This window comes from Fundulus heteroclitus, chromosome 2 (genome assembly GCF_011125445.2).
Source record: "Fundulus heteroclitus isolate FHET01 chromosome 2, MU-UCD_Fhet_4.1, whole genome shotgun sequence".
Lineage (NCBI taxonomy): Eukaryota > Metazoa > Chordata > Actinopteri > Cyprinodontiformes > Fundulidae > Fundulus > Fundulus heteroclitus.
Genome location: NC_046362.1, coordinates 29,965,337 through 29,984,546, shown reverse-complemented (window position 1 = coordinate 29,984,546; position 19,210 = coordinate 29,965,337). Strand labels below are relative to the sequence as shown.

At 39.6% G+C, this 19,210-nt stretch overlaps 1 protein-coding gene across 1 annotated transcript in view; it reads right to left on the bottom strand.

Moving 5' to 3' along the window:
* far1 (fatty acyl CoA reductase 1) overlaps nucleotides 1–12,273 on the bottom strand; it is a 42,864-nt gene extending 30,591 nt beyond the window's left edge. Inside the window, exon 1 of the mRNA XM_021318970.2 lies at nucleotides 12,145–12,273. The gene's annotated coding sequence lies outside the window, so the exon portion shown is untranslated. The remainder of the gene's footprint in view (nucleotides 1–12,144) is intronic.
* Nucleotides 12,274–19,210: the final 6,937 nt, after the last annotated feature.

The following is a 19,210-nucleotide window of genomic DNA, read 5'->3' as shown; positions in this document are numbered from 1 at the left end:
GGGAATCATAAGAATGGTTGAAAAGCCATTTAAATTCTCATTTAGTCTAAATTTTCTTATGAGTTTTGCTTTAGTAGCATGTGGCGAAATTGTGAAAAAGTAAAACTACTACTACTGTAATACACTACATAATGTAATGTACTGTATTACATTACTGTAATACAGTACATTTTCTGCCATGATACTCTCCCAAATGTAAGGCATAACATCAACCCTTTACACACTGAAGGTAGCACTAAAAGAATTGAAACGCACTTTGAATAAAACATTTAAGTTGTCTGACAAAAACAATAAAATCTATTCGGCCTCTTGAAAGCATCACCACAAAGTGCCAAGATAACGACAGATTTTTTCCTTTTATGTTTCAACCAAGTTTGTCCATTCTCTTTCTTCAACAGTTTCCTGCTAATGCTGCAGCAACTGATCCAGTCTCCCACAGATCCTCATAACATCCTGCATTTAAATGAATTATGTAGGAAACCTAAGATAAGCGCACAGGAAGTCGAAAGCTAAACATGAACTTTGTGAAAGACTCCTCCGTCGCTCTCAATGTGTCACTTCTGCTCCTGAACAGCAGTGGATTCTAAACACCCAACAAACATTATTTATTAGTGAACAAGGGGACATTAATGGAGTATTTTACGCTGCTATGACAACAGCGCCACTACGGCTGCGTGGGCTTAGTGGCTCTTGCTGAATGAAGCGAGAAACGGCTCTGTTGAACGCTGCAGATGAATAGTTTGCTGCATCGCGTCGGTGCCAAGTGGCCCGGTCCAGCTGAGCGCCTGTCAGAGCTCCACTGTGACCGTGGCCAAGCTGAACCAACAACACTCACTCAAAACAAGTGAGACAGCAGGCCTGTATCGCACCAGATATTGCCGAGTGGCAAATAACAAAACGCAACGACTAATCAGCAGATGTTGGGCCAATATTAGAAATGGTTTCAGTTAAACAGTTGTAGGAGTTTTAAAAATAAATATTGCAACATTTTGCAATAGATGTCGCCTTCTTTGGTTAACTTTAAGCTGCAACAAACATTTCAGAAAACTCCACTATGCTGTCGTTTTTACTCAAATGACCCATAGAGGGTGGGGTAATATACAATCGTTACTTTTTTCAATAAATATGAATAAATAGAAAGGCTCCAAGTATACATATACCCCAACAGAGGAAGGTGACATACTGAATAAATTGCATGTGCAATGTCTAAAATGTCACTATTTTTTTAGCAGGAATCTCTAGAGCACACATTGCCCCTCTGCATCCAATTTGTTGGAAGCTTAGTTTCAGTCTCTTTCCATCCCATGAAGTAAACTCAGCGTGTGAGGACTGTTTACCAGAAGGGTCCTCGCCAGCGCATTTTAGCATAACGGCCCGTTGCGCTTTTGGCTGTCAAAATTGGCCGTTACGGACCCAAATAATAAGCTGCTGGTGGAAGACTTAAAGTCTGCCAACATGTGGAGAACAGCCAGAAGAAAACACGCAACACTCTTTATAGACAACACAAATGCGTTGTTAAAGGGATCCATGATTAGTTTAAGATGTTGGCGTAAATATGTTGTAATTTTCCAATTAACTTAAAAATTGCTGTTTGTGATATCTAAAAACTCAATTACCGTATTTTTGCTATAAAATCCAGTGTGCCTTATATATGATTAACTATGTGCTTACTGACCAATTATATGTAGTACAATGCGCTCAAAAATCTGTTAAAATGTGCAAGTACGACTTTGATTAGCAATAAAGCTCAATGGATATTTGGAGCATTACGCGGAGCTGTCTACAAGACTGCCTGACTGTAATGTCGAAACTAGAAGTGCATTCATGTATAGACCTCCATTTACTTGGGCGTAGTTCACTCCGCTGAGGTCCGCGCGTACTTGAGGCGGACACCACACACTATTAAGCATTACAAGTGTGGCATTACCTCTAAAGATACCTGAGAGAAACAGTAAAATAGACAATGTACAGAAATTATAAATAAAAACAAAAAATATAATAATGTTTGTAAAGTGTTACATTCCCTCTATGGGTCTTAATGATCAATTCAAATTTTTTTCTGATATAAAAAAAAAAGTTTTGCAAGGTCGATCCCATTACTGTTAAAATGCCTCCAAACTGACCCGCACGTGCAAAAGAACAATATTAATGTGTTCATGCAGCCCACTTCGGTCAAGTAAGAATGAAAGAAGTAGGTTTTATGGATTAAAGTGTCCAGCGGAAGCCATTTATTGTCAGTAGGTGCTGAGGGGGAGACAAAAGGAAATGCAACTCTGGTATTTCACAAAGTTTTGGCTAAACAGAAGTCTGTTTGGCTGTGGAGATGCAGCCAGGACTGGTGGGGTAGGGATTTTAACAACTTCACAAAGAGGTAATTCATAACTTTAGAAAGTAGAGGGCATTTTAACAAAAAAGTCAATGATAACATTTAGTAAATGTGAAATGAAAATCATAATTAAACAAATGGTCTAGTGAAGATGGCAGAAAGTGGGTAGAAGAAAAAAACTGGCAGGTGGCTTTATAGCATTCAGAGGAAAGTTGGCATAATGAGGAAAACTGTACGAAACAGAAAGGAAGAAACAATTATATCTAGATTACGTTTTGGACATGCAGGATTAAATAATACTTTGTTTAAAAAGGGAAAATGTCAAAATAGGAAAACGTGATTTTTGGGCTAAAAGTAAAAATGTTAGATTGTTCTGCCCTATATATGCAGTTGAGAGAAAACAGCTGGTGCAAAATTTACAGGCGAACAAAGTGCAACTTAATATAGAAAAAAAAAAACCCTGCTGCGCGTCTGTTAAGAGCTACTCCAAAAACAGAGCATATTACTCCTATTCTGGCCTCCCTCCAGTGGCTCCGAGTGTCTTTCAGAGTTCATTTTATAATTCTTATTTTAGTTTTTAAGCATTTATTTCAATGACCTTGCCCTGCCGTACCTCTCTGAGCTTCTTCATCCCTACTCGCCCTCTCGGGCCCTCAGGTCAGATGAACTGCACCTCCTGGAGGTACCGAGGTCTCAGAGGAAGCTCAGAGGGGGCTGAGCCTTTCTATTGTGGAATAACCTGCCCCTGCATAAGAAGGGCTCCTTCACTGCAAACCTTTAAAACTCAGCTTAAAACCTACTATTCTTTGGCTTTTACCACTAGTGAGACTTAGTTTTCGTTTTAACTTGGTTTTATTGTTTCTTTTCAGCGTTTTTATAAAATTTTTATTTTTTAAATGGATGTGTTTTAGTTTGTAGCTACTTTGTTTCAGCGGTCAGCTGTTTTTAAGTGATTTATGAATAAAATATAACAGTATGGTATAGATAACCTTTTTGGACAAACTTTCTAGTTCTGAATCTTTTTCCTTTTCTGTTGAAATATCTTAAAACAACAAAATTATTGGAGAGAATAAGTTAGTTTTTTTTGCCTAGTTTATAAATGTGTGTAATATAAATCCACACTCTGTTCTAGTAGATTGTGATAATGCACACCAAAACATTGCTTGCCAGCTGTAATCAAAAAGAAGAAGAGGGCTACGTTTAATAATATCAGCGCCTCTCATTTTGGCTCCAAAGGCAGGACACTCATCGCAATCATGTATAAAAAACACCGTCCCTGTTGAAATGTAATACAATGGATACAAGGGACTTTGCAAAGTCCTCCTAACCTGGCCGGCCAGACTGATAATGTTTAGCACTCCATTTCTGCACATTATCAATCTGGGACTGCTCCATTTGAATCAGTTTGGCAAAAAGAGGGAATTTCAGCAGAACTCTTGAGTGGATTGGGCAAAGCCACACCTAATGCCCGCCAACCAAAGGTTGGTTTTAGCCAATCATGGTATCAAATTAAAAACGTAAGCAGCAGACGTCATGAGAAACCTCAAGAAGATGAGCGAGTCAAGGCACTTCTTGCTGTTCTATCGAATAACTACTCCTGGATTGTTACAAAACAGATGTCATAGCAGCAACTATGCATGCGTTCTACTGCGCTGCCATGTTTGCTGCTCTTGCTTTCATTGCACCGATATGTCCCGCCCTAAACCTCAATACTGCAACATGATTGGCCCAAACAGTTATTGGTTCGGACACAAGCGGTTGTAGCGGGAGCATTATAAGATGGATTCTTGTGTGTTTGTGAACGCACAAATACTGTGAGAATTCATCTTGCAGGCAAGGTTAGAGTCCTCCGTGTGCAGGATTGTTAATATTGTACTGCCGTGTGCTGTGTCCCTCAACCAAAAACAGTTCCTATACGAGTCGTCTTGAGTAGAAGTTTCTTAATGAGACATAATGAGGTCTAAAATCTCACCGTCCCTCCACTGAGCAGCGCCGTGCCAGGCAGCTGCCGTCTGTCTTACTGAGGCTAATTGCCATCACCTCCAGCTGATGCTGACACGAAGTTTTGGCGCGAGTCAGTTGAAAGTGACGTCATTAAATCCGCCCTGGTGGTTCCCACTTAAGCCACTTTTCAAAGAGATCAGATACAAATTGGATTCAGGACCACAATTGGAAGTGGCTCAAATGTGACTTTAAAAGATCCGATTTGAGCGTCCACACTGGTTCTAAAACGTCTGACCTGGTCACTTGTAGCTTTCCCATAGTTCTGACTATCGGCCAATTGAATGTGCACAAACAAATTATTTTATGTGACAAATACAGGTTTAAGTGGCAACAAATGATCTTCAATAAGTCAATAGGCCTCATCAAATCTGAAATGCATTCTAAAGGTTTTTATGCAATATATGCATAATTTATGGTGCGTATGCATGATTTTTACCCTCCACAGATTAGAAAGATTACACCAAAAACAAAAAAAAAACAACAAAAAAAAGGACAAAAAAAAGCAATGCAGCCGTATTATCAGTCCAGCCCAGAATAACAAAGTTTATTATAAATCATTAAAAGCCCAAAGTTATCAGGACATATATTCCCATGAGTGCATTTAACCTTCTGACCACAACAGAAGTACAGAGCAAAAAAGGCAAAAATGTAATATACACAGTTAACAGAAAATCATTTGTGTATATATATATATTGTTCATTTCAGAGAAAATTTGCCCTTTAATCGTTATCCCTTTTCCATTCCCAATGAAAAAAAAAAAAAAAAGCATAATCACAACATGTAAAACCCGTTTGCATGAGCCTTCCTCCTTTTGATGAACTGATTAACACTTTTTAAAAATAAAATTCAATATTTTTTATTACAGTGTTGCTCTCCATTCCTGCTAGTGGCATACAAATTTATGTTTGATTACAACCTTTCTAAACCAAGTGAATTCAGAGCACCTAAAGATTGGGACAAACTCCTTCTCCTTCAATCTCCTTCAAATGAACGACCTGATATGAAACGCTTAACAACTGAACCTGCTGAGGAATCACACACAAACTAAACACATCATTTGAGGTCCTTGTACAACTTTGCATGTTGGCTTTAGTCTAAATATTTTTTTCTACCTTAAATATGTTTGGACTGGATTGTATGAAATAACATCAAATATATAATTTAATTGGAACTGGAAAAAGTATAAAATGTCGATTTTTTTTTTTTTTTTTAACTAAACTCCAGCTAAACCAGTAGCACAATGAGTTCTTTTCATTTTATAAATAGCATTTTCAAACAAAAGACACCCTCCCCTCCCACCAGCACCCTTTTTTTCTATTGGCTGTGTGCAATAGACGTTGTGCTGGGTCAGTAAACCAGTTCACACTATCCTACTAAGTTTAGGTGAAGCTCTTTTTAATACATCTTTGATTGTGATTGAAGTCAGGTCTGTTCCCGTCACACATTCACAGACTCCCGTCTTTAACCCCCCTCTCCAGATGGCAGATGGGATAAGCAAAGTCCCTCTGACATTTGTCCCCAACAAGTACAGACGTGTACTTATACAGAATTTTCCAAAGTACGAATTATGGGCAAAAATGGGACAACCAAAGATCATGCACTCATGTTTCAGTCTAGGGCAGGGGTGTCAAACATACGGCCCGCGGGCCGAACAATTTAGTCCGGCCCGGTTGCTAAATGCATTATCATTATTCAAATTTTTTTTATTTCCCCCCCCCCCCAGCGCCCTGTCTGGAAATGTGGCAATAAGAATTATTGTCTTAATGCCAAAAAGAGCTCATCAGATTTTACTTTCACAAGTGGAGCAGTACCACTTTTGCCATAGTGGTCGCTTGATTTATGAAGGCGAATGGTTTTATTACGATTCATGCGGGGAATATCTCAAATGATATGGGCACTACAATGGGAAAGTAGGAGAGGAAAGGAAGGACAAGATGAAAAAAGAAAAAGGTGAAAGAAAGAGATAAAAGAGAATGATAAAACAATTATTGAAAAAAAAACATGTACTTCATTTAATTGAAAATCTGCAGTTCCTATATTGTCCACGAGGGGCGCTGTGTTTTAATCAGCAGGTGGTAGCACTGAGCTTCAGATGCGGAAAATTGATTTTAAATAATTTCTTAATTTTTATCTGTTTGATGTATTTTGTCATGCAGGACAGTGTTTTTAAAGTTCCAAAAAATGTGAATAAATGTTTTTCAACATTGTACAATCACTGTGATCAGTTCTTATGCATAATGCACAAGTAAATGTTTAATTGAGTAAAAGTATTGTTGAAATTGCACATATTTTTCTTAAAAACGCTGAGGTTATTCATATATATTGTGTAAAAGTGGAATTCATTTAATATAAAAAAAAGTCCACTATTATTAGTTCTATTTAATCTTGCAATGAGTTTACTTGTGTGGCCCTCTTGAGATCAGATTAAGCTGTATGCGGCCCCTAAACCAAAATGAGTTTGACACCCCTGGTCTAGGGTCTCCTAAACAAAAGATAGTCCTTTTATTACAGCATGCAGCTGTAACGAAACGGGTGATAGACAGTGGTATGCGGTCAGTTTACCTACCACTCCACCACACAGTTTTCCCACCACATTTCACCTGTTGACTAAACATACAAGGTTTTCAAGTACAAAGAGAATATTGGGAGCTGGGTAGAAAAAGACCAGCCCCACCATGCAACCCGGTTTTCCATTTACAAAATGGACCGCATTGGTTAACTGAGCAAGTTGTACATAAATCTAGAAAGTGTCTGTATCCTAAGTGGAAGCAGTCAGTATTGTAGAAGTCAGGTTAAATGTTAACGATATGGTTTTAGCAATACAAGTTCAGCCTCTATTTAACTAAGCACCGTTAGCTGAATGATTATGCACGTTCATTCATAGATAATTTAAACTCAACCTAAAAGATAATGGAACAAACGCAACTTTTGTCATACATTTACAGCTTTTATGATCAGCATTCTGAAAGAGGCAACGCGTTGCCCGGCTACATGGGAGTACGTCTGAAGAGTAAAGAACCTGCAGCGTATTACCTCAAACCGTTATCACAATGCCTTTGAAAAGCAGTGCTGTAGAAATTATATATTTGTTTTCAGTGTCATTATCAGCATCGCGGGTGTTGCAGTGGTTGGCCAAGCATTGCACTGCAGTCATTTCTAGAAACAAACCCACAGGTAATATATGCAAAGATCGTTGTAACTTGCTTTTCTGACTGACAGTGGAAATTACAACTGTGCAACATATATCAAAGTATAACTGTTTTAGTCGATGCTCAGATATTTATAGAATATAAAAACTGATTATAGTTGAAAAGTCACAAACATCTGAATGACTGTTACCCTGTTGCTCTCACCTCTATCATCACCAAATGTTATGAAAGACTCATTCTCCCACACATTCAAACTGCTCTTCCTGCTGACCACAACCAATAGGAATTTGTGTACAAAGCAGAGGTCAAAAGAGGATTCTGTAATAACAGCTCTCCACACAGCCCTGATCCACCTGGGGAAGGACAACGCCTACGTCTGGAAGGCGTATGAGGACTTCAGTACCGCTTTTAACTGCTGGTTAATAAACTGGAGGGACCTCAGCAGTTCGCTGTGCAGGAACGGACCACAGACCATCCGGATGAGTACGCACACGTCATCGAGGGTAGAGTGGACGATCTTTTTTGGTTTTGAGTTCCGGGGGTATCACCTCATCTGTTGGTTATCCCACGTGCAAATCATTCTGAGATGCTCACGTAACGCCGGTGTGCGTGCATAGTGCTTGTTAGTCTCAGCTTGCTGGCTGCGCACTCTAGTGTTTATGTATTCTGTTAGCTTCGGTGTTAGCCATTGACTGTAGCTCCGCTGCTATCACCGTATACTTTGAAAATGACAGAGTTGCAAGAAGCAAACTGTCTTACAAATTAGAGAAGAAAGGGAAGAGCTCAGAAGAAAGAAAAGAGACCAGAATGTATTTGGGAATGTCTTTTACACGATCCCCAAGGAGCAAAAGAGCAGGTAAGATTGTCTTGTGCATACGCAATTATTCAAAAAGGGACTAAGGCGTTACTTACCAACATTTCTGGGGGAAAAAAAATAATAAAAAATCGTCCTCTATAACGTTTACCATTGACATGAACAGAGAAACCCCAAGGGTGTGTCCTCGGCCTCTTTCTCTATCAAATATTCACTCATGACTGCTTCGCTACTCCCTCCAGAGGCCAGGCATAATCCTACACCAGGAGAAACCCAGGAGCCACTGCACCAGCAAAGGATCCAACTATGGGTTTCATCTTGAGAACTAAAAGTCAGACAGGGTTCCATCATTTGTCCTGCACAGTTCTGTGTCCCTCTAAGGCCAGTCCTCCCTTAACCAAAACTGACCTACCACCAAACCGATCATCCTCAACAACGTTACAGGCTCATCTAGACCCTTTTCACGTCTGTCACATGAGCTCAGGTGTGAACCTGCTTTCATCTGTAAAAAAAACAGGGCACTAGTGCCTAACGTGCCAATTACAGTGTACTCTGACAAAAAGCAGTCAAACTCCATGGTACCGGGCAGTGAGCACCAGAGAACGTTGGAACCTCAAGCCACAGTCATCAAGTCTGTTTCTTATGGTTTGATCAGATTGAACCCAATGGACCGCTGACGGTCACTTTGTAGGGCCCTGGCAGTACTCATGTTCCTCTTTGCACAGAGGACCAGATACCGGTCTTAATGATGTGCAAAGGACAGCCAACAGCTCTGTCCAGCTCTCCTAGAGTAACTCCCTGTCCTGACATTTCCTCCATGCTCTTGAGACAGAGCATACATGGCATTGGCATGTATTGATGAGCCATCCTGGTGGAGTTGGTCTGCCTGTGTAACCTCTGTAAGGTCTAGGTAACGAATCGAGACGCCAGTAGTGACACCGACCCTTGTCAGATGCAAAACCACTGTCAAAAATGTATGTGGACTCCACCTGCTAAGCCTCTTCATTTTTTTTTTTTTGGTGGGGAGGAGGAGGAAGGGTGGTGTCAACTCATTGTTGCACTCGCAAATGTGTATGTGTGCATCTGTTTTAAAGTCGGTGCCAAAAAAAGAGCTGCTAAACTGTTTTCCAATCAGTTACAATACATTTTATTCTAAATTCTTACTGCGAGCCTCTAAAAGAAAAGGTTAAAGAAAATGATGGACTGAAGGTAGAGTTTATAAACCTAAAATGTGATTGAGATTTTAACTCTCCATTCACTGACTGTTGTGTAACTCAGCTCAGCTAACATATCTGCAGTGTTTTAATAGACTGGTCCTGTTCACAAGATTGGGCCTCAAACATTGATAGACAGCTGATAAGTTTGTTTTAGGTATATCAAAAAGCACTGAAAGCTGTGCTTTCTCTTCAAGGTTTAAGTTATTTGGTATATGCACAATTATCTCCGAAACACTGGAGGAGAGAGGTGGTTGGGTCAGGTTTAGGGTTATGTCTACACTTCCTTCCTCTTAAACTTTGCAAATTTCAACAAGAACCCAGGGCTAAAGAAAAGGTGTCAACTTGGTTAAACATGAAAAGAAACCCTATCTTCTTATCGTCACAGAGTTTCTTATTGCCCCTCTGCCAACAATACCGACATGGGATACACGGCAACCTGAAAAGGGGAGCTTTATTGCTAAGAACACACAGGTTGTGATAAGCAAAGACTGAAAACAAACCCGGTTCCTGACTGTATATTAGCAAACAGCTGTAATCTGTAATCTTGGGAAAGTCATGGACCCAGCCAGAAGCTCCTGTGGCCTTTGATAGCGGGTCTGTGAAAGAGGTACAGTAGCTTACAGGCAGCCAGGCAGCAAATTGATCACCGATGCTTTAGGATGAATAATTGATGCATGTGGTATAAAGCTTAAACTGGGGACCTGTGGAGGCAAGACTTTGTAAAGAGATGAAGGTTTCCACTAATGGTCTCAGGGGAGCAATGTAACTACTACAATAAAAATAAATGCTTAATGAATGTTTTAAGTCAGCAAACAAATGCAGAAAATCTATTTTTTACAAACAGGTAATGTGACTACTTTAGAAATAGAGAAGTGGCGATTAAGAATAGCCCGGTAAAGGTATAAAAGGCAGAACAAAGTTTAAAAAAAAATGTTGCACAAGGGCTTAAATTTTCCTCTTCATACGGAAGCTAAAGTTTTAAATGCTTTTTAATAAGATCCCAAACAAAGTGCCAGAGCAACCTGTCTTTTATCCAGCTCTATGGCGCATAAAGGGGAACGCACGTTGGAAGCAACTCGGTGCGTTGGATGAGATGGCATGTTGACGCATCTAGCAGAAGTGTGGCGAGACGGAAATGACCGGACTTTATGCTATAACGGCATTAAAGAGAATGTACAGTCATAAACAGGTTTAAAAAGAAATCGTAGGGCACCACTATTTAGAGCATCGCTGGTGTGGGTTGTTTAATAATAAAAAATAAAATACGCCACAGATCTTTTGCCCTTGACAAAGCTCCTGTTACTACACACTGCCGAACAGCTGGCTTAAAGCAACCCATTACACCGTTACAACAACAATAAATATAGCCACTTAAAAATATTTCCTGTCACAAACATGGGCAGTCAGCGAGGAAACCGGTCACTCTTACTAATGTAACACTGTTTTTAAAAAAAGTACAGGTGCTAGCAGTTGACTCCATTGGCAATCTGACTATTTAACCGGCTAATAATTGTACTTTCAAAATATGAATTTCGAAGTATAATGTTCTGCCCCGATAGCATCATCGTTTATAATGTTACATTTTAAGAGCAGTGGGAATAAATGTTGATTGTACTAACAGAAAGTCTGCCTTTTTTTTTTATTGTTTTTTTTTTGTGTGTGTCTAAATACCAAGGCACATACGGTGAAAATGTATCGCGTGACAGCATCCACTTAGATCAGTAGTTTATATGCAATTGCACAACAACAAAAAAGTTCCCCAGTCACAACAAAATGAGTCAACAAATGTGCAGAAATGTTCGCCTTTAGGTGTGCAAACCTGGTAGAGACATACCCTGTTAAAAAAAAAAGGCTGTAATGGCAGCCAAAAAGTTGGTTCTACAAATTAGTAGCTCTGCCTCTACAAGTATTTTAAGGATCTTTGCATCTGATATACTCCATCCTCCTTGCTTGCACCATAGTAAATGATGCAATGAATACAAAAAAAGAGAGATAGATCTACGAACCCATTACAAAACAAGAGAAAGTTACTGAAATAGTGGACAAAAAATAAATAAGAAGACATGCAAACAGAAGGCAACGAAACCCGTGATGCTCATTACACGCAGCTGGCCCACATCCTTATCACGACCACAACTGGCCGTCCATCCCCCCCACCCTCCCCGCTTTGACAGCCCGTCATGTCATTCCTCCAGAGTCTGAAAACTCGATGAGCACACGCTAATTAAACGTGCTCCGACATGTGTAAAACTACCATCTTTATCTTCCTTGTTTTAGTGACGCCTGAGGGGTGAAATAAAATAAAAATAAAATACCACTGGAAAACCAGATAACCGCTTAAAACCAGTGCAGCTGCGACTCCTGCTAACGTGAAGTCGACCTTAACTGGTGGAGCTCCAACTTGCTTCGCATATTTGCCCAATTTCCCACAGCGGCGTAGTATTTTAGCCTCCCCTCCCCTCATCTGGCTCCAGGCGCATCCCTTTCCTACAACATGTTGAGGGGGCCAGCTGCGCGCCCCGGCGGTTAGCCCCCCTCCGAAAACCCGGTAACAACCGTTCCAACTCCGGTTGAAGCCGCATACGGCCGCTGGCGGCGAAAAAATGCGGTATGTAAGTATGTATTGTACGTACCCGGAGAGAGAGAGGAAAAAAAACGGGGAGGTTGACGGGTTTTCCTCCGGTCGGAGACGTGGTGTGATCTGCGGAGAGGCGGGGCAACAGCGAGCTCCGCTACGAGTCAGAGAAGTGGCCACGGTCGGCAGGAAGCTGGCAGAATAAATAACCCGCCGTGACGTCAGCCAACGGCGGCGTCCGCCAAAGATGTGAGGAAGAAGAGGTCTCACTCCTTTCTGGTTTTTGTTCTTACGTTTTCCGTGTCCCCAAACAAAACCACTGAGGGGGAAGCGTCTTTGATAAAATGTTGATTCCCTATCTTAGATGGAACGGAAAGAGTTTATTACATAACCATTTTTTTTTCTTTTTTTTTTACAGCTAAAACATTTATGTGAAATATCTCAAACAAGAAATAAAAATAGCCAAACAGGTGGTTGCATTGGAAAGAAGGAAATTTCAGGATTTGGCAAAATTCCAATGAATCTAACCCCACATAACCCTACCCAGGGAAGGGCAGTGGAATGGCTTTCTAGCCTTTAAACATGTTAAAGGAGCAATGCAAAATATTACAAAAAAATATTATTTTCACCCTTAACATATTTCTAATGTCACAATAACTACTGACCACAGAACACGCTGCATCACGCACATTAACTTCTGCGTGGACAACATTTCGCCCCCCGCGAAGGTATGGACTTTTTCAAATAACAAGCGTTTTTTCAACCCTGAAATAAAGGCTCTCCTGGAAGAGAAAAGACACCCTTCAGGAAACACGGACGAACTGAGGGGCTGTGCAGAAGTATCTATCTATCTATCTATCTATCTATCTATCTATCTATCTATCTATCTATCTATCTATCTATCTATCTATCTATCTATCTATCTATCTATCTATCTATCTATCTATCTATCTATCTATACATACATACATACATACATACATACATACATACATACATACATACATACATACATACATACATACATACATACAAACAAACAAACAAACAAACAAACAAACAAACAAACACATATATATATATATATATATATATATATATATATATATGACCAAATTTCAGTTTGAGAAGGTAGAAATATATATTTAGGGGTTTAGTTTACAAACGCTCATGCATTCAATTATAATCAGTATAAACCAGAACTCTGTTGTCCTGGGACTCCACCTCCTGAATAAAATCCAAAACTTTTGAAATGCAAATCAAAGACCCGTTTGTTACCTGCAGCCGAGCTTTTTGCAAGACAGAGATCTGTATCTGATCACGCACATGATCATAGGGATATCAGCCATAATGTTTTCCCTGTCTGGTTGGAGATGGATGTTTGCCGTTTAGTGCCCCCTAGTGTGCAGACAGTTTTAATTATGTGCAATTTAAAACCATTGATTGAACAAATATCTTCTAAGGACATCCCGCAACAAATATGATAGATAGCATTCTAACTTGGTACAACACAGTGCAGTTTTTTTAAAAGTCAGTCTCTTGTTTTTTGGGGCTTGGTTTAACTGGGGGAATCTCTTGAAAAAAAATAAAATAAAAATAAAACAGCCTTTATTCTGTATGAGCCAAACCTAATACCTTCACAAGTCCAATAATACAGATGAGTCATGTTGTGACAAGCTGTTTAACCTCAATGACAGAAAATAAGGACCCTGAGTCTCAGAGAATAGACTTCTCTAAAATACTTCTGTTAGTCTATAAATCTTTAAATGGCTTAGCTCCTAAATACATCACAGACTTGTTATCAGCGTATAAACCATCCAGACCACTAAGGTCTTCTGGCTCCAGCCTACTCTGCATACCTAGAACCAGAGCCAAACATGGAGAAGCAGCATTTAGTTCCTATGCTCCAATTATCTGGAACAAACTTCCAGAAAACTGTAAAGATGTGGAAAACCTTAGTTCCTTTAAATCAAGATTAAAAACACATTTGTTTAAAATTGCCTTCAACTGTGCTAGTTAACTGAATCACCACTTTTTTGTTCTATTTTCTATCTATATTTTATTCCTACTTGCTTTTATTCTGTTTTATTTTGCTATATTTTAATCATGTAAAGCACTTTGCATTGTCTTTGTACTGAATTGTGCTATATAAATAAATTTGCCTTGCCTTGCCTTGCCTTGAATGAGGGATGGTGTTGAATCAACATGTTTAATGACAAAACCTCAAGAGGGGAAGTCAACGAAAAAAGAAACAGATAAGTTCATCATCATCAGACTGATGTCAAAGAATGTCTGATGTCAAACATATGGGTCCTGTAAACATATGAATATACCACACTTCTCTAACCTAGACTGGTGCATAAAAATGTTACAGTCCTGCAATAGTTGTCAATGCATTTATTCAACCTGAAGAACTAAATTAATTCATTTGACCAGACATTGACTAATTTAAAGACATATACACAATTCTGACAGTGTTCTATTATGCCTGAAAACAGATTGATCCCTTGCATCTGTATCTAAAGAGCAAACGTCAGGGTCTCCACATGTTTCTCATGTTAAAAGTTCAAAGTTAGAGAGTCAATTTTCCAGATTCTCTGTCCTTCATCAGGCCCCATTTAATTTACCGACACAAAGCCCCAGAATGTTGTAGGATGGGTGGTTTTAAGCTGCATGTCCGGCAAGAAAAGTGAATGAAACGTTCCATGTAATGTGAAATACAAACAACAGGACATGAAAGAAAGTTGTTTATTCAGAGGAGTTCATGGACAACTCAGTAACAGATAGGAGCACAGCTAAAACCATCTGTGGCTGCAGAATAAGCCCAAAACATCATTGTTCCTCCACCAGACTGACAGCAGGCGAGGCAAGGCAAATGTATTTGTATAGCACATTTCAGTACAAAGACAATGCAAAGTGCTTTACATGATTAAAACTAAGGAAACTAAAAACAGAAAAAAAGCAAATTTGAAAAACATGGAACAAAAATTAAACAAAATAAAACATCAGAAAATGAAAACTAAAAACAAATATTAATGATTTTAAAAACACTTGGACTGCAAACTTAAACTAATGATGTTTCAATTAACAGTTTAACTAGAACAGACAAAGCTAATGCTAAATAAATGGGGTATAAATCTTGATTTAAAGGAACTCAGGCTTTCAGCACATTTACAGTTTTCTGGAAGTTTGTTCCAGATAAGTGGAGCATAGTAACTAAATGCTGCTTCTCCATGTCTGGTTCTGGTTCTAGGTATGCAGAGTTGGCTGGAGCCAGAAGACCTTAGTGGTCTAGGAGGGTTGATGCACTGATAACAAGTCTGTGATGTATGTAGGTGCTAAGCCATTCAGGGATTTATAGACTAACAGAAGTATTTTAAAGTCTATTCTCTGAGATACAGGGAGCCAGTGTAAGGACTTTAGAACCGGGTCGATGTTCTTAACTTTCTTAGTCTTAGTGAGGACGCGGGCAGCAATGTTCTGGATCAGCTGCAGCTGTCTGATTGTTTTTTTAGGCAGACCTGTAAAAACACCGTTGCAGTAATCAATTCGACTAAAAATAAATGCATGGATTAGATTTTCCAGATCCTGCTGAGACATTAGTCCTTTAATCCTGGAAATGTTCCTCAGGTGATAGAAAGTCGACCTTGTAACTGTCTTTAGATGCTTTTGAAGGTTCAGGTCTGAGTCCATCACTACAGATCAGTGGTTTCTGAAGCAACTGAAGATGTGTGCTAACTTTTGATCTCTCCTCTATCGTTCCAAAGATTATTACTTCAGTTTTGTTTTCATTAAACTGAAGAAAATGTTGGCACATCCATGCATTGATTTCTTCTAGGCATTTACTCAGTGCCTGAACTGGTTCATAGTCACCTGGTGACATGGTGATGTAGAGCTGTGTGTCGTCTGCATAGCTATGGTAGCTGATGTTATTTTTTATTATCTGAGCTAGAGGGAGCATGTAGATATTGAATAGAAGGGGACCCAGGATGGACCCTTGGGGAACCCCACATGTGATTTTTGTCATCTTTGATGTAAAGTTACCTACTGACACAAAAAAAGTCCCTGTCCTTTAAGTAGGATTTAAACCAGTGGAGAGCTGTACCAGAAAGGCCGACCCAGTTCTCCAGGCGCTTTAACAGAATGGATAATCAACAGTATCGAATGCTGCACTGAGGTCCAATAGAACCAGCACGGTGGTTCTTCCACAGTCTGTATTTATATGGATGTCATTAAACACCTTGATAAGGGCGGTCTCTGTACTGTGGTGAGCACGGAAGCCTGACTGGAAGACATCATAGTGGCTGGTCGTTAAGGTGTTTAATTGTTGAAACACAGCTTTTTTATATATAATCTAACTGATAAAAGGGAGGTTTAAGATGGGCCTGTAGTTCTGCAGAAGTAGTTTGTCAAAATTGTTCTTTTTCAACAGTGTTTGATAATTGCTGTTTTTGGAGACTGGGGCAAAACACCTGACAGAAGGGACATGTTAATTATCTGAGTCAAAGCAGACACTATGACAGGCAAAACTTTCTTAAATAAAGCTGTAGGTAAAACATCAAGGCAGCAGGAGGAGGAACTTAGCTGGTGAACGCTTTCTTCTAAGCTTTTGTAGTTATTTTGGCTGAACTGAGACATTTTGTCAAGATCAATTCTAGTTGTAGACAGCTATGGTTCTAAAGTTGATATGGATGTACAGACTGATCCGCTAATCTTTAGGATTTTGTCAGTAAAGAAGTTAGCAAATTCATTGCAGGCCCCAGTGGAGTTCAGAAGCCACGGACACAGGAGGATTTGTTAACCTGTCGACCGTGGCAAATAAGGCACGAGTGTTATTAATGTTTTTGTTGATAATCTCAGAGAAGAAAGATTCTCTTGCATTTTTCAGTTTTAAGTTATATCTGTAAAGTCTCTCTTTATAGATGTCATAGTGAACCAGGAGTCTATTCTTTCTCCACCTGTGTTCACCTTTTCAACACTCCCTTTTTTCGCCTCTAGCTGCTGGAGCATTTCTCCAAGGAGATTTTTTCTTCCCAGTAACAACCCTCACTTTAACTGGAGCAATGCTGTCAATGATGTCTGAGACTTTAGACTGAAAGTTATCTATTAGCTCATTTACTGAGTTAGAGCACGATGTTGACGTAGAAGAGTAAGCTTGGATAAAAGTTTCAGTGGCGTTGTCCTTAAAGATGTGTTTTCTTATGATGTCCCTTTGGCTAAAGGAGTCACTGGAAATGAAGCTTTCAATGGTAACAGAAAAGTGATCAGATAGGGCAACATCAGTTACACTGACTTTAGAAATCTTCAGTGATGATCAAGTCTAAAATATGTCCCTGTTTGTGTGTTGGCTCTTTAACATGTTGAGTTAAACCAAAGTTTCTAAGTGTGTCACACAGTTCTTTTGCACCTCTTTGGGGTTGGGGTGTGATTTTCAGTTCTGCACATTATGTCCAAACGCCTCCAGTTTGGCCTTGTATGTAAAATCATGTGGTGCATTCAGGTGCAACTTTGCATGCCTAAACTGGCCAGCTACTTTTCATTTTAGAGAGCAGAATCTCTCTCCTGACAACCATTATTCTCATCATCTTGAGTTTAATTGGAACATTTTTCCTCATGTAGCCTGCAGAGTCTTGGCGGAGCTCTTCCTGCGATGTTCACACCTGAGGAGATTGGCAGCCATCTTAAAATGTTTCCCTCTGTGTAAAATGATGCATTTCATACACGAGGTATTGGCGTCATAACACTTCACCGATTGATGAGCATTAACAGTTACTTATCCAAGGAATTTACCGTTGTACTTCTACTCCGTTAAAATGAGTCATGACAAAAAAATGTATTTTCTGTGGTTTTAAGGATATAATATTATCTGTTGTACACTGATGAGGCCATGTGAATGTCAAGAACGCGTACCACAGGTCCTGCTCATGGGCGGTCAGCTTTGTTTCTTTGCTCAAAATCTGACAAATCAGTAAACAGTTTATCGTTCTACATAATTCATACTCTCCAATCAGAGCAGATACACCGGACAGCTAATTTAATGCCGTGAGTCGCACCAGCATGTCCGACTGCCCCTCTTGAGCAGAGAATGGTTAATAAAAAAGGGAGCTGTTATGTCCAAGGGTGCTCAAAAACAGATGGAAGTTTCCACTTACTCCCTAAGGATGAGAAAATCACAGACGATAGGCTGAAGTTCATTTATGGGGAAGTACCACACAATTATAACCCCAATTTGTGACCATGTTCAGCACGCTTCCTGAACATGGGTGAATTCAAGTTAGGGTTTTCAAACAAACTTTTGATTTGAAAAAAACCCCAAAAAACCTCTGTACCAACATTGAACGTGGCGACCACACCGTTGTCATTACCTGTAAGTTTATTTAATTTCCAAATACGGTCAATGTAAGGAAGGTGTTTTTGTAACTGAAAAAAAAAAAGTTGACATGGTGACCAGCTAAACGGCTGCCACCTGCGTGGCTTTCCTGTAGCAGCGAGTTCTCTGCCACGGTCCTGTTTTTGGCTTTGTACTTCGGTCCCACTGTATGGATAATGAATCTCTCCGCGAGGTTTAAGCCTTTGGTCAGCTTGACCTCGCCTGTCCAACATCCTGCAACACAAACTCTTCCACTAGCCATAATACCATATTAATGGTGTTGCGCCGGGAAGAGAAGTGTGGATGGCAGGAGCAAGGGCGTGTGGGAGTGTGCTTGATCAGTTTTCCAAACATGGTTGTAGCCAATCAGAGTAAAATCAACTCCGTAGACCCACATATTACTGTACTCAACCTTTTTAAATGAAATTATTTGGATAATTTACACATGCAGCAATATCAACTATATGAAATAGTTTATACAGAGGTATCACCACTCCTTTAACATCAATACTCCAGAGCAGCCAACTGATTTAGAGTTTTGCCACATATGATCAGTTAGCACTTTAATTAGCAGCCTCTGCCTGCTCCATTCACTCTTAAATTGCAAGGAAGCAGCAAAGGTGTAGTTTTACCACACTACTTTTTCAATTTGTTTTTTTCTTTAACTCTTGTGATTTTGTCTACTTCTAACAGAATAAGTAACTTTATTACCTGGTAAAGGTGTTATTTTTGTTTTTTCCAGAAACATAAAAAA